Source organism: Bubalus bubalis, chromosome 8 (assembly GCF_019923935.1).
Source record: "Bubalus bubalis isolate 160015118507 breed Murrah chromosome 8, NDDB_SH_1, whole genome shotgun sequence".
Taxonomy (NCBI): domain Eukaryota; kingdom Metazoa; phylum Chordata; class Mammalia; order Artiodactyla; family Bovidae; genus Bubalus; species Bubalus bubalis.
In genome coordinates, this window is record NC_059164.1 from 67,811,423 (window position 1) to 67,825,139 (window position 13,717).

The 13,717-nt window shown below is 41.4% G+C and overlaps 1 protein-coding gene across 4 annotated transcripts in view; it reads left to right on the forward strand.

The window, feature by feature from the left end:
* The window catches only part of JAZF1 (JAZF zinc finger 1), a 331,823-nt gene that overhangs the window by 202,773 nt on the left and 115,333 nt on the right, over positions 1-13,717 (forward strand). The window lies entirely within an intron of this gene.

The following is a 13,717-nucleotide window of genomic DNA, read 5'->3' on the forward strand; positions in this document are numbered from 1 at the left end:
GTTTTTCCAGATTGCTATGCAATAATAAGGTAGTTTAAAAACACTCTGGCTGATTTGCATCCACAAAAATGGCTGGTAAGAAGACTTTAGTCCATCTCTTTACAAATAAAAGTGAGAGTCTGTTGAATCCATGCCTTTACCGCTATAAGAAGGGGTGGGCAGTCAGAAAACTATGAGAGGGGGATCACTGTATTCTGTCTTCTCCACCTGGACCCAAGCAGAGAGCCCTCTAGGTGTGTCTGAGCTCTTCCGCCAAAATCTTGGGGAGGCATGTGGCCAGTGCGGGGGAACCTGTAGTGTCTCCACCACTGCTGTCTCCCAGAGCCTCATATACATCTTCTTCTGCTAGTGGTTTTGACCCACTGCCCAAAGCCATGCTTCAGGAGGGCTCAACTATGTCAGGTTTTTCTTTGAAAACATGAGAACAGCTTTTTATTCCTGAGAGTAAAAACAGTGTGCCTAAGTATACAGAGGTACATAATAAAAGTGTAAAGAAGTGCACGGCACAGGGAACTATGAAAACCAGGATCACAGTTATCTCTGGAGGCAGGGGTACCATGAGAGGGAGTAGAGAATGGGCTTCATCTGGGTTGGTAGCATTTTATTTCTTAAACTAGAGGTTTGTTTACCAGTTTTTGTTTCAGTGTTCTTTAAACCATTTTGAAATCTTAATGTTGCAGTCAATACATTCTTGTTGGTAATGATTTACATACCAGTGAATGGTATAAAAGAGAAGTGAAACATCATTTACATTTCCACCACCATACACAGCTGCTGCTGCTGCTAAGTCGCTTCAGTCGTGTCCGTGTGACCCCATAGACGGCACCCCACCAGGCTCCCCCGTCCCTGGGATTCTCCAGGCAAGAACACTGGAGTGGGTTGCCATTTCCCTCTCCAATGCATGAAAGTGAAAAGTGAAAGTGAAGTTGTTCAGTCATGTCCGACTCTTTGCGACCCCATGAACTGCAGCCTACCAGGCTCCTCCGTCCATGGGATTTTCCAGGCAAGAGTACTGGAGTGGGGTGCCATCGCCTTCTCTGACCATACACAGCATTCCACACCATACAAGGATTTTGGCCCATGTTCTTCCAGGATTTTGTATATTCTACTTATTAATGTGTAAATATTTCCACAGTGAAATTTGTGTTTACATGTACACACATATAAAGAGTGTAAATATAAATGGACCATACTCTATACTCCATTTTTATATCCTTCCCTTTTTAAATAAATTTCATTGTAGAAATAATTATATATTAATAAATGTAGCTATAGATTATCATTAAAGTGGGTATGTTCAGTTCAGTCGCTCAGTCATGTCCGACTCCTTGCGACCCCACGAATCACAGCACGCCAGGCCTCCCTGTCCATCACCAACTCCCAGAGTTCACTCAAACTCACGTCCATTGAGTCAGTGATGCCATCCAGCCATCTCATCCTCTCTCGTCCCCTCTTCCTCCTGCCCCCAGTCCCTCCCAGCATCAGTCTTTTCCAATGAGTCAACTCTTCGCATGAGGTGGCCAAAGTATTGGAGTTTCTGCTTTAGCATCATTACTTCCAAAAAACACCCAGGGCTGATCTCCCTTATAATGGACTGGTTGGATCTCCTTGCAGCCCAAGGGACCCTCAAGAGTCTTCTCCAACACCACAGTTCAAAAGCATCAATTCTTCAGGGCTCAATTTTCTTCACAGTGGGTATGTATTAGTCTACATATAGGTTTACTCTGCTGCTAAGTCACTTCAGTCGTGTCCGACTCTGTGCGACCCCATAGATAGCAGCCCACCAGGCTCCCCTGTCTCTGGGATTCTCCAGGCAAGAACACTGGAGTGGGTTGCCATTTCTTTCTCCAATGCATGAAAGTGAAAAGTGAAAGTGAAGTCGCTCAGTCGCATCCGACTCTTCGTGACCCCATGGACTGCAGCCCACCAGGCTCCTCCGTCCATGGGATTTTCCAGGGAAGAGTACTGGAGTGGGGTGCCATACTCTAAATTTATTTAAACCAGGCCTTTCTTAACATTTAGTTAGTTTTCTTTCTTTTTTTGTTGTTGTTAATGCATAAACAGTATAGCAATGAACAGCCAGAATTTACATCTTTTGCACACTACTGTAATTATTCCCTTAGGATGAATGTCCGTCAGGAGAACTGCTGAGTCTGAAGATGTGTACAACTGAAATTTTGATAAATTTTCAGCAAAACCTCCTCTAGAAATGTGTTCCAGCATAGGATGCTAAGAGTCTGTTCTACCCTTCCTTATCTTCAATGGGAATTAGAATTTTTTATGAATCTTTGCCAGCTTAAATATCGTAACCACCTAAAAGCATATTCTGTTGTTATAATTTTCATCTGTTTGATTCAGTATCTTAACAAAATAATACTTTTGTAAAGAGAAAAAAAATTATCTTGGTGGAAGCTTAGTAAAATAAACAAGATAATAAACCTTAGCTTTCTTCACCCAAAGTTAACCACAGTTAGTATTTCTGGGTATTTTCTTCCAGTTTTTGTTTCTTGTGCATGTTTTTCCAGAATCATACCATACATAGAATTATGTCTCTACTTTTCCCACTTAAGCTTATTTTGGGCATTTTTCGTCTCTAAATATTTTTTAAAACAATCATTTGGCAGCACTACCACCTAGAATTGATTCACCCATCTCCTGTGTTGGACCATTGGATGGTCTTATATTTTTCAATGCTGTGAATGATGCCATGATTACATCTGACTTGTTTCTAGAATGGGATTCAAGACTGAACACTTGACAGTTTACCGATACAGTAAATTATCAGTAAATTACTGATAATTTTATTTTATAATCAATAAATTACTGATAAAATTATTTCCATAAAGGATATAGTCATTTTGATCCTTACCAGTAGTGAATGAGAATGTTTCACTATTTCCTTGCTGGCATTAAGGATTATCATAAAAAACTTCTGCCAATTTAATATTAAGGAAAACATGGCAGATGGTATTGATGAATGACGAGTGTGATACCTCCCTGTTTTTCATGTAATAGGGCCATGGTACAGTCAGAAAAGGTTTGGGTCTTTTCAACACATGAAGGAAGTATAAAATTTCCAAGTTGTCTTCTGGAATCCCTTCAAAAAGGCTACTGAATATGAGATCCAGCTTGGAAGCCAAGATTTATAGCCCCAGACCCCACTGAACAACGATCAAATCATTCATATACATTATAGAGTCCCTTGTTTGAAACTGAATGACTGGATAAATGTTTGTGTGGTTCCTGAGGGGTAAAAATCCTCCAGTGTTTAGACTTGTTCCTTCTTTCTCCCTGTTTGTGATCAGTCTGTGAAAATCCCACAGGTTCTAGAAGAATAGGGAACCAGAGGGTAGAAAGGAGAGAGAAGTATGCTGCCAGGTCTCTGGCCCTCTGTCTTTTTAACAGCCTCTCTCTCCCACCAGCTTCCCACTTCCCTCCCATCCTCTCAAAAAGAGCAGAAGTCTAACGTGAGAGGCTAAATAAGAAATGTTAATTGGGCCTATTCAGATCTCTGTTTGGGATTGATATAGAACTTGACTAGCCCAGCTCCTTAGAATTGTGCAATCTATACCATCTTGCAGTTAACCTGGGTGTCCCGGCCCATTTTCTTCTCTCCTCTGAACTTAAGCAGCTGGAAGTTTAAGCTGCTACCTCATCTTCACTGCTCGCACTGCTTCCCAAGATACGAGATCAGAATCCCAGACCCCGAAAGGCATTAAGAGAGGACTTTCCAGGCAGGGTACCACGGGAAGGTCAGACAGTCAGGATCATCCCTTGAGAATTTCCGAAGAATTTTGTTTATGCAAAAGCTTCGACTCATATAAAAGCGTGAAAATAAACCTGCCTTTCCCACCAGAGAGATTTGGCCACCAGTAACGATCGTGGCAGACTCTTATCCTGCTTCTCCTCTGTATTTACAGAGGCTCAGAGAAGGGATAATGCATTTTATGGATTTCATCTCATTACAGGCCTGGCCACATTCCATATGTCATGGGTGCCCTTGCCTTCCAGGAGTCTTTCCTCCCTCCTCCCCCACCCCACCCACCCCTCTGCCGCCCACGAACATAACCGTGTCCAGGGTCAGCTTGAATTGTGTTTTTCTCACTTGTGACAGGAATAGAATTTTGCATCTCACTCTCCACCTCCATCCATCGCCAAACCACCTCAATTCCCTCATCACCACTTCAATCTGCACAAAGTGAGGTTTCATTACTATATTTGCAATAAAAATACTATAAATCATGTAAGGCTGCTGTAAGAAAGAGTGGGTGGGGATTACACTCTCTTCCCAAGTTAAACTCAAACCCAGCATCTGTACAAGGTACCTTCTCGGAAGAACCTGGCATTGTGTTTGTCGTGCCCTTCCGTGTAGAGTTCCTGAGTGTACTGTATAGTGTTAATGTGTTGAATACTTTTTCTTTTAGCCAGTCTTCTAGAACTGAAAAGTGATGCCAGCATGCTGCTCATAAAGCGTTAGCTTTTCCTGATTACATTTCCATGTTTTGCAATTGCAGGGAAGGAGAATTTAGATCCATCCAGTAGCTTTCCAATTGGAAATACATGACAAACTGCAGAAACATGTGTGTCCAAGCGACATGTCACTTGACAGTTCATATTTTCCTGTCCCATCTTGTTTTAGTGTGTGCAGTGGCCGCACTGGTCATGTGTTTTTATTCATGCAGTCATATCTTTATACTCTGCCGCCTGACTTGTTCTAGAGATGGAACAAGACGAACTTCAGAAGTTAAATTCAAACAAGATGTGAGGGAATGAATTTCTTTTAGGGATAAGAGAGGAATGCCTTCTAGTCAGGAAGGATTTATGATTTTTGGCTTTGTTTTCCTCTTTCTTTTTTCATTAGTCTTTAGACTTACCAAATTCGAATGTGCTCATGATTTATAAAATACAATGATCTTTGCTTTATTGTCAGGAGTAAAGATCAAGAAGGGTTAATCAGCCTGCATATACTAAATATGCTCACAGGTACTCTAAAAAGATGTGTCACGTAGAAATATAACATTTTTTAAACAGATTCACTTGCCTCTTCTTGTAGTCAGGATTTGGGGGAAATTTAAGGATGTTTTGATTCATGGCCCTTATTCATCTTAAGCAGTGGTTTTGAGATGTCAGAAGACTTGAATGATAGGCATTTATGTGTATTAACATTAGCTATAAGGAAAACATATGTATCTATGCTGTGTGGGACAATTGGCGATAAGAATAAACATGTTCAGATCTTCCCTGAATGCCAGTCACCAAGTCCTCCTTTATCTTAGACTTTGCATAGAGAACGGATGCATTTTTATTAGATGCCTGACATTTTGTTTACTTATTTGTGTTATAAAAAAAATCATAGAGCCAAGTTATCTTCGGTGTACAGTAATGTGAAAAAATAAGAAATGCAACAATTTGGTACTGTCAAGAGTTTTGATCTTTGCTTGGATTTAGTGCTGAAGAGCAGTATGTACATATTTTAACCTTTGAGTCTGATATGTACTGAAATGTGCAGTGTCAGTGGCCTGTAAATGAAACCCTGTAGCTGTCACAGCTGTCTTGGCTTCTTCTGAAAAATCTACAGTGCCTTTCTTGTCGTTCTCATGCTGATAGTGTTAGAAAAAAGAAACACAGGCGAACATAGTCCACACACTCACAGACACAGATACCATGATAAATTCCAGACCACAAGATACACTGGGAAAGCCTCCCTCTCTCCTTTTTTTTTTAAATGAATTTTCTTGAGATTAGCTTTCAGCATTTTAGCCAGTATTTTAAGGACTAACAGACTTATGAGTTACCATCATTGGCATCTGAATGTGACCCAACCAGCCATGTAAGTAGGATCCGTGATCACCAGAAGAGGTTGGTTCCTTTTTCCTTTGGTTTCTTTAGTCATCTCCTACTTAGCTCCTTAAAAATTTTTTTTTTTAGCAAGCTGTGTAGACCATTAAAGAAAACCTGGATTTCTCAGTTATTAAGGAAATCCTAGAGTAAGCTTTAAAAATGGTGGACGAGAGTGGAATCATTTATTTCCTACCCTTCTGGCACAATACTTGATGTGTATTTCTTTCCACGTTTTGTGTCCCATTCTAATTTTATAGGCATTTATGAAAGGTTGTCATCGAGACACACATTTAACTGTGTTATTTTGTGAGCATTTTTTCCATGTTGCTTCATCTTCAAAATTACTAATTTTTTTAATGATCACGTAATATTTCATAGGGTAGAATTCACAGAAACATGCCATCCATTTTGTCATGAGGACTGCTTACAAGCTCTCATGATTATAAATTACGCTGAAGCAGACTTTCATTGTGCCAGTATTCCCTTTTAGATTATTTTCATATGACCTTTTCTCAGAAGGGGATGCTGTTTGCCAGTGAGTTTCCAACTTCTATCCCAGTGTGCATATTTGCATGATTATCTTCAGTACACATTCCCAAGGGAAAACTTAGATTTCTGCTAAACCCCAAAACATTTCAGGGAGAAGTCTCTAGGTCAGTGGTGCCCAACCTTTTTAGGCACCAGGGGCTGGTTTTGTGGAAGACAGTTTTTCCACAGACCAGGGAGAGGGATGGTTTGGGGATGATTCAAGCACATTTCATTTATTGTGCACTTCATTTGCATTGTTATTACATCAGCTCCACTTCAGGTCATCAGGCATTAGATCCTGGAGGCTGGGGTCCCCTGGTCTGGGTGAAGCCCTACAGAAATCCACATTTGCCATCACTGTTTTATGTGTACGTGAGTAATGTATACATGTGTAGGCATTATTCTCCACTTAAACAATGTTTACAAGAAAGTACTGTTTGCATGAGGCTGACTTAAACCTACTTCAGTTTGTTAAAAATGGAGTCATTTACAAACACTAGTCCATGTACTATCACTTGTAGGATTGTTGATGACACAGTTGAAACCTGTGCAAGATCCCAGGATTGACAGCCACTGACACGCCACCCTTCTCACTTAATAGGAGTAACTGAGGGAACTAGGGACAGGCAATTCAGAATTTAAAATGAAATACAGAACAAGTGTTTTCTCCTCCAAAAATGAGCTCTGATCCTCTTAATAGGTAGAAACACACAGTCACCAAGATGTAGTGTTTCAAATTTGGGGTTAATTGAAATTTAGCTGTGATCGAGAGAAAGGTGATTATTTTTATACTCCTAAAATTCTCATTGACTTAACCAATAGAAACTAAGTTTGCAAAATGCCATATCTGAGAATATTTTGTTGCTGTTCAGTTGCTAAGTCATGTCCAACTCTTTGTGACCCCATGGACTAGAGCACATCAGGCTCCTCTGTCCTTCATTATTCCAGAGTTTGCTCAAATTCATGTCTATGATGCTATCTAACCATCTCATCCTCTGCTACCCACTCCTCCTCTTGCCTTCAATCTTTCCCAGCATCAGGATCTTTTTGAATGAGTTGGCGCTTTGAATCAGGTGGCCAGAGTATTAGAGCTTTGGCATCAGCATCAGTTCTTCCAATGAATATTCAGATTGATTTCCTTTAGAATGGACTGGTTTAATCTCCTTGCCGTCCAAGGGACTCTCAAGAGTCTTGACCAGCACCACAGTTTGAAAGCATTAATTCTTCAGTGCTCAGCCTTCTCGTATGGTCCATCTCTCACATCTGTACATGACTACTGGAAAAATCATAGCTTTGACTGTACTTATCTTTGTTGACTAAGTGATGTCTCTGCTTTTTAATATGCTGTCTAGGTTTGTCATAGCTTTCCAGGGAGCAGGTGTCTTTTAATTTCATGACTGCTGTCACCATCTACAGTGATTTTGAAGCCCAAGAAAATAAAATCTGTCACTGTTTCCACTTTTCCCCCTTCTATTTGCCATGAAGTGATGGGACCAGATGCTATGATCTTGATTTTTTTTATATTGAGTTTTAAGCCAACTTTTTCACTGTCCTCTTTCACCCTCATCAAAAGGCTCTTTAGTTCCTCTTCACTTTCTGCCATCAGAGTGGTATCATCTGCATATATGAGGTTGTTGATTTCTCCCAACATTCTTGATTCCAGCTTGTGCTTTATCCAGCCCAACATTTCACATGATGTACTCTGAATATAAGTTAAATAAGCAGAGTGACAAATATACAGCCTTGTCATATACCTTTCCCAATTTGGAACCAGTCTGTTGTTCCGTGCCTGGTTCTGACTGTTATTCATCTTGACCCACATACAAGTTTCTCAGGAGACAGGTAAGGTGATCTGGTATTCCCATTTCTAGGAAAGCTCCACTCCAGTACTTGTGCCTGGAAAACCCCATGGATGGAGGAGCCTGGAAGGCTGCAGTCCATGGGGTCGCTGAGAGACACGACTGAGCAACTTCACTTTGACTTTTCACTTTCATGCATTGGAGAAGGAAACGGCAACCCACTCCAGTGTTCTTGCCTGGAGAATCCCAGGGACAGAGGAGCCTGGTGGGCTGCCGTCTGTAGGGTCGCACAGCGCTGGACACGACTGAAGTGACTTAGCAGCAGCAGGAAAGCTCCACAGTTTGTTGTGATCCACACAGCCAAAACGTAGTCAGTGAAGTAGAAGTAAATGTTTTTCTGGAACTCCCTTACATTTTCTATGATCCAATGAATGTTGGCAATTTAGTCTCTGGTTCCTCTGCCTTTTTTAAAGCCAGCTTATACATCTGGAAGTTCTCAGTTCACATGCTGCTGAAGCCTAGCTTGAAGGATTTTGAGCATAACCTTACTAGCCAGTGAAATGAGCACAGTTCTATGGTCATTTGAACATTCTTTGGCATTGCCTTTCTTTGGGATTGGAATGAAAACTGACCTTTTCCAGTTTTGTGTCCACTGCTGAGTTTTCCAAATTTGCTGATGTATAGAGTGCAGCACTTTAATAGCATCATCTTTTAGAATTTTAAATAGCTCAGCAGGAATACCATCACTTCTATTAGCTTTGTTCATAGAAATGCTTCCTAAGGCCCACTTGACTTCACACTCCAGGATGTCTGGCTCTAGTATGGTTATCCAGATCACTAAAACCTTTCTTGTATGAGAATATATTCCCCAGAAAAACTGCAGTCTTTACTGTGTTCACTGTGATTTACAAAAACTCAACCCCAAAGAATCCCACTTCAAAGCATGATGTACTTTGGAATTTGAATTCCCAGTTCTGAAAACTTCACTGTGCTTCAGTTTGCTAGGTTTATTAAATTTAAAAAGTGAATGCTAACCCTGTACAGTGATGTTTTTAAAAAGATGGCGGAGAGAATCATTTATGTTCACCTTTGAGGAACTTTAGCCTATTGGTTTAAAGGGGACAGAAAAGATTTGCAGTTTATTCCAGATAGGCGTATGTAGGATTATTCCACAACCAGGGCCAAAGTTCAAATTCTCTACAATATTAGGGGAAATTCTCTCTTCAGCATGTTACTGTTTTAAAAAACAACTGCCTTTCTGGCTGATTAAAAGTGATTTTAACTCTAGTGCTAAATGCCACAATGAAGACAGCAGATAGGGAAGCACTTGCTTGTCTATTTGCTTTCACCCTAAGCCTGGCCATTAAAGGTAATTAATTTATGGCCTGGCAAAGCCTGCTGCCTTCTTCTGTGGATTTGTTAGTTCTGCATGCAGGATGGGATTCCAAATATAACTTGTATCCACCAGTTCTGATCCCTTTGGTTTCCCTTGTCCCTTGGAGATTTCAGGATTAGTATGAAAGCCTTCTGTTTTTAGAAAAGTAAGTCTTGACTCTGGATTGGGGAAGGTTGTGAACCACTCAGTCATCAGAGCCAGTTGGATTCTTAACATGTAAGGCTCTGGGCCTCATGGTAATTCTCCAGATACCTCCATGAACGCTCTCACCCTTTTCTAATATAGGGTCAACAAAGTTAAGCACATTCACAATCAGAACATGTTCAAGAAAAATTATTTGATACTTCTTACTGCCACGTATGGAGAAGGGAATGGCAATCCACTCCAATATTCTTGCCTGGAAAATTCCATGGACAGAGGAGCCTGGCAGGCTACATCTATGGGATCACAAAGAGTTGGACACAGCTGAAATGAGTTAGCACACACACACACACTGCCACATATTTCCTTTTCTATGCCACTTGTCTCGGGTAAATTCTCAGTAAGTGAGACAGTCCATTTTGTGGTAAATCAAGTTTTGGGACATGAATTCCTGAAGACTGTCAGGAATTCATATCAACCAGAAGTTGATGTGCGGAAAGCAGAAAGATTTACAATTATTATTTAAATATTCTATCATTATGGCTGAGATTCTGCCTTCATTTTATAAATGAAACTGAAGCTGAAAAGCTCACCAGTAGTGAGCTGAGATTTGAACTTGGGTCTTTCACACCGACCCAGCACAGCATTCTGCTTCTGGGTGATTACAGTAAATCTTTGGTACCCATGATGGAAAGATCCTGCAAGCATCCTGAATCCTTAGATTCTTAAATCACATCATCCAGGCTTACGATTAAAGTACAGCATTCCCCCGGCTCAGGCTCCTACTGGGGTTTTAATAGCATTTCCTTGTTCTATATAAAATGTCTAATGGACACATCCATATCAAAGATCCAAGCCAGCATTCCAGTCTTTTTATCCAAGAGTGAATTCTTCTGTAATCATGCAATAACCCATCTTTCCTGCCATCATTAGCTCTCACAGTCAGCTTTCTTTGTAGGGAATATTTTCCTGAAAAGTAAACTGTTTAATGTCATCACCAGCATTCCTGAGCATGTGTCTGGTGACAGACTAAAAACAGTTTCTCTCAGTTATGAGGTGGTTCAGGGCAGTCACTGGGGCCAAGTCACTCCTGTGCTGCTCACTCGTACATACTAGCCTCGGACAGCAGTCAGAATTGAGAGTCCTGCCTCGGCTGGTTACAGCACACGTACAAGTCACCACATGTAACTTCTCTGTGGGAGATAGTAGAGCTGAATGACTAAGAACACCTCTGGGGACAGACTTGGTTTCAAATTTCATCTCTCCCTCTAATGTGCTGTGTAGCCTTGGTCAAGTTGCTTAACTTCTCTGTGTCTTAGTTTTCCTCATCTGTTAAACAGGGGTCATAATAGCTATCCTGTGGGCTGTTGTAAATACTGATAGATAATGCATGGAAGCATCTAGAACAGTGCCTGGCGTATATCAATAGTAAGCACTATATAATTGATAGTTGGCATTTTTTCCTCTCAGTTTCCCACAGAAGACAGTCCTCCAATGCCAGGTTTCTGTTCTGATGAAGAGGTTTTAGCCACACAGTTGACTGCTCCATTGCCTTCTCTCTCGTGCTCCTGTTGTGATGCCCTAATTTTTCGCCAGCTGTCTTTTGCCTGTCATCCTTCTTTGTGATTCCTCTGGTTCTCAGCTGTGCCTGTTATTCGTTCTTCCTGCCTTCAGGATGTCCCAGGGACTCACCCCTTATGATTTCTTCCTTTTCTGCTTACTTTCCGCCAGTGCTCACCTCCCAGCAGACTTTTCTGCCAGGTCATGAGCAGGGGGAACAGTTTGAGGTGAAAAGGTGCTAATAGCCTCCCAGATCTCTCCTGGAAGCCCAGCCTTCTCCTTCCAGAGTTCACTCTCGTGCAGCTGTACTTTCTACCAGGCTCCTCAGAGATTCATTCTGCAGATTGCCAACCCATGATTGTTAGGACAGCCAGAGCAGCCTCAGCTCTTCCTGCTGCCCAGGATGTGTGCACAGCAAGGCTGGCGTGCACCTCAGGCCACAGTATACTTCTTCGTGTGCTGCAGACCACACCAGCAAAGCCCACCTGAAACCGTTGAGCCCACCAGTCCTTGTCATGTTTAATACCGGGCCTCTTCCAAGTTTCATGCTGTTCATCATAGGTTATCCCCAAATGACTATAATCTACAGAAATGTCATAAGCAAGATAAGTGCAGCAACCTCCCCCCTCCCCGACTCCCACTCCCGCCACCACTGCCCAGAAATGAGCAATACGCAGGCTAAAAATTAGCATGTAAAACCACAGGTTCTCTACCCAGAGAAGTAAATTGCTACTGCTGGACTTGTGGGGTACTTTCAGTCATGTGGCTTAAAAGAGGTGCAGGGATTGTTAACTATATAAAAATCTCCAATGAAGAGGCTGTTGAGTTAAATATGAATCTAATGAACCTAATTTAGGTTCTGAAATTTGTTTTCTTTTTTCCTGTTAGAAAGTTGCTCACAGATGTATGCCTTTTCTGAAGAGAAGAGGGATTCAAATGCATTTTTAGCTGAGTAAAGTAGATGATGAGGTTACAATATTTGCACTCCAACCCCACTTTGGACCCTCCTTACATTCCAGCACTGATTGGAGTCATCTGGCCTTATCATCTGTAAAATAAAAATAATATATGCCTATAAATGTTAAGTACTTTATGGGAGACAAAAACTAGAAAATGAGGTCCATATGCTTAGGAAGGATGACATCCATGGAAACTTAAATAAAATGCAAAGCAGGGCGTTGTACCTAGTAGCCCAAATGGTTGGTGCTATGACTTCAAAGGAACTGAAGTAATCAGTGAAGCTTCATGGAAGAGGGAGAAGTAAGTTGGGCTTTGCAGCATACATAGGAGTTGGCCAGCTAGTGAGGAAAGAGAATAACATTCCATGTAAAAGGAATGGAAGAATAAATGGCTCAGAGGGACTTCCTGAGATTTGTCCAGAAGACCCTGAGTATGACTACAAAATATCAGAAACATCTTAATTAAAATGCTAACTCTACAGTTTAGTTTGTGGCAGTTAGGTTAGATTATAACCTCAGAGCCACAGTTTTCTCACCTGTATCATGAGGATAATAATGAAAACTAATAAGGCTATGTAGTTGTGAACACTCGATCGCCATCTCCCCGAATGTTTGCTGGTGTTATTTATATTACTGCTACAGTCACTCTTCGGCCACCACTCTTTTATTTTTCCTGTTACTGCTTTTACAACCCTGTTTCTGTCAACGCTACACTGATTTCTAGTAGCAAGTTGCAACTCAGTTCTTTGCCCAATTCTCTCCCCCAACCCACCCTATCATCGTCCATTCCCCCTTCTCTCCCAAAATTCTTTGTGAGGAGACCTGACTTAGACACAGCAGGGTGGGTCTGTCTGATGCAGGCCAGACTGAAAAATCAAATTCTAAGATTCGGTGCAAATCAAGAACATTTGACATTATTCACAAGTTGTGGTGAATAATGGGTCACATGGAACTGGACCTTCAGGTTCACAACAAGAGAGTATTGGAGAACCTAGGCTGGGCTGTGGGTTCCACGAGAGCTGTTGGCAGCTGCACTGTGGTTTCCACGAGAGCTGTTGGCAGGGTGGCATCAGATGAGCTATACGATCTAGCCTGCCGGGTGGTGGAATGACACCCTGCGTGCACACTGGGCTGACCTGCTGATGGTGGTTGTATCTGATAGCTCTGTTGTCACTCTTCCTTCTTTCTCCTTGACTTGGAGGTGGTTGTAGGGCATTTCAAAAAATGTTTTTTATCTACTTGCTTTAGAAGGCACTTCTTCTCTTACAACATTCGAACTGCTCTTTAACAGAAACTAAGCATCAGCCACCTTGATGTGTATTTTAAGCCTTTTCTTGTAGAACTATCCTGAATATCAAATGCATCCTTTCAGAACACCAAGAAATGTGAAAGTATATCAAACTGGTAAAACTCATGCATTATTCTTTAAATATGCCTATATGCCATTGCAGAGCAATGAATCGGTAAAGAATAAGAGGAGTAGATACATATGA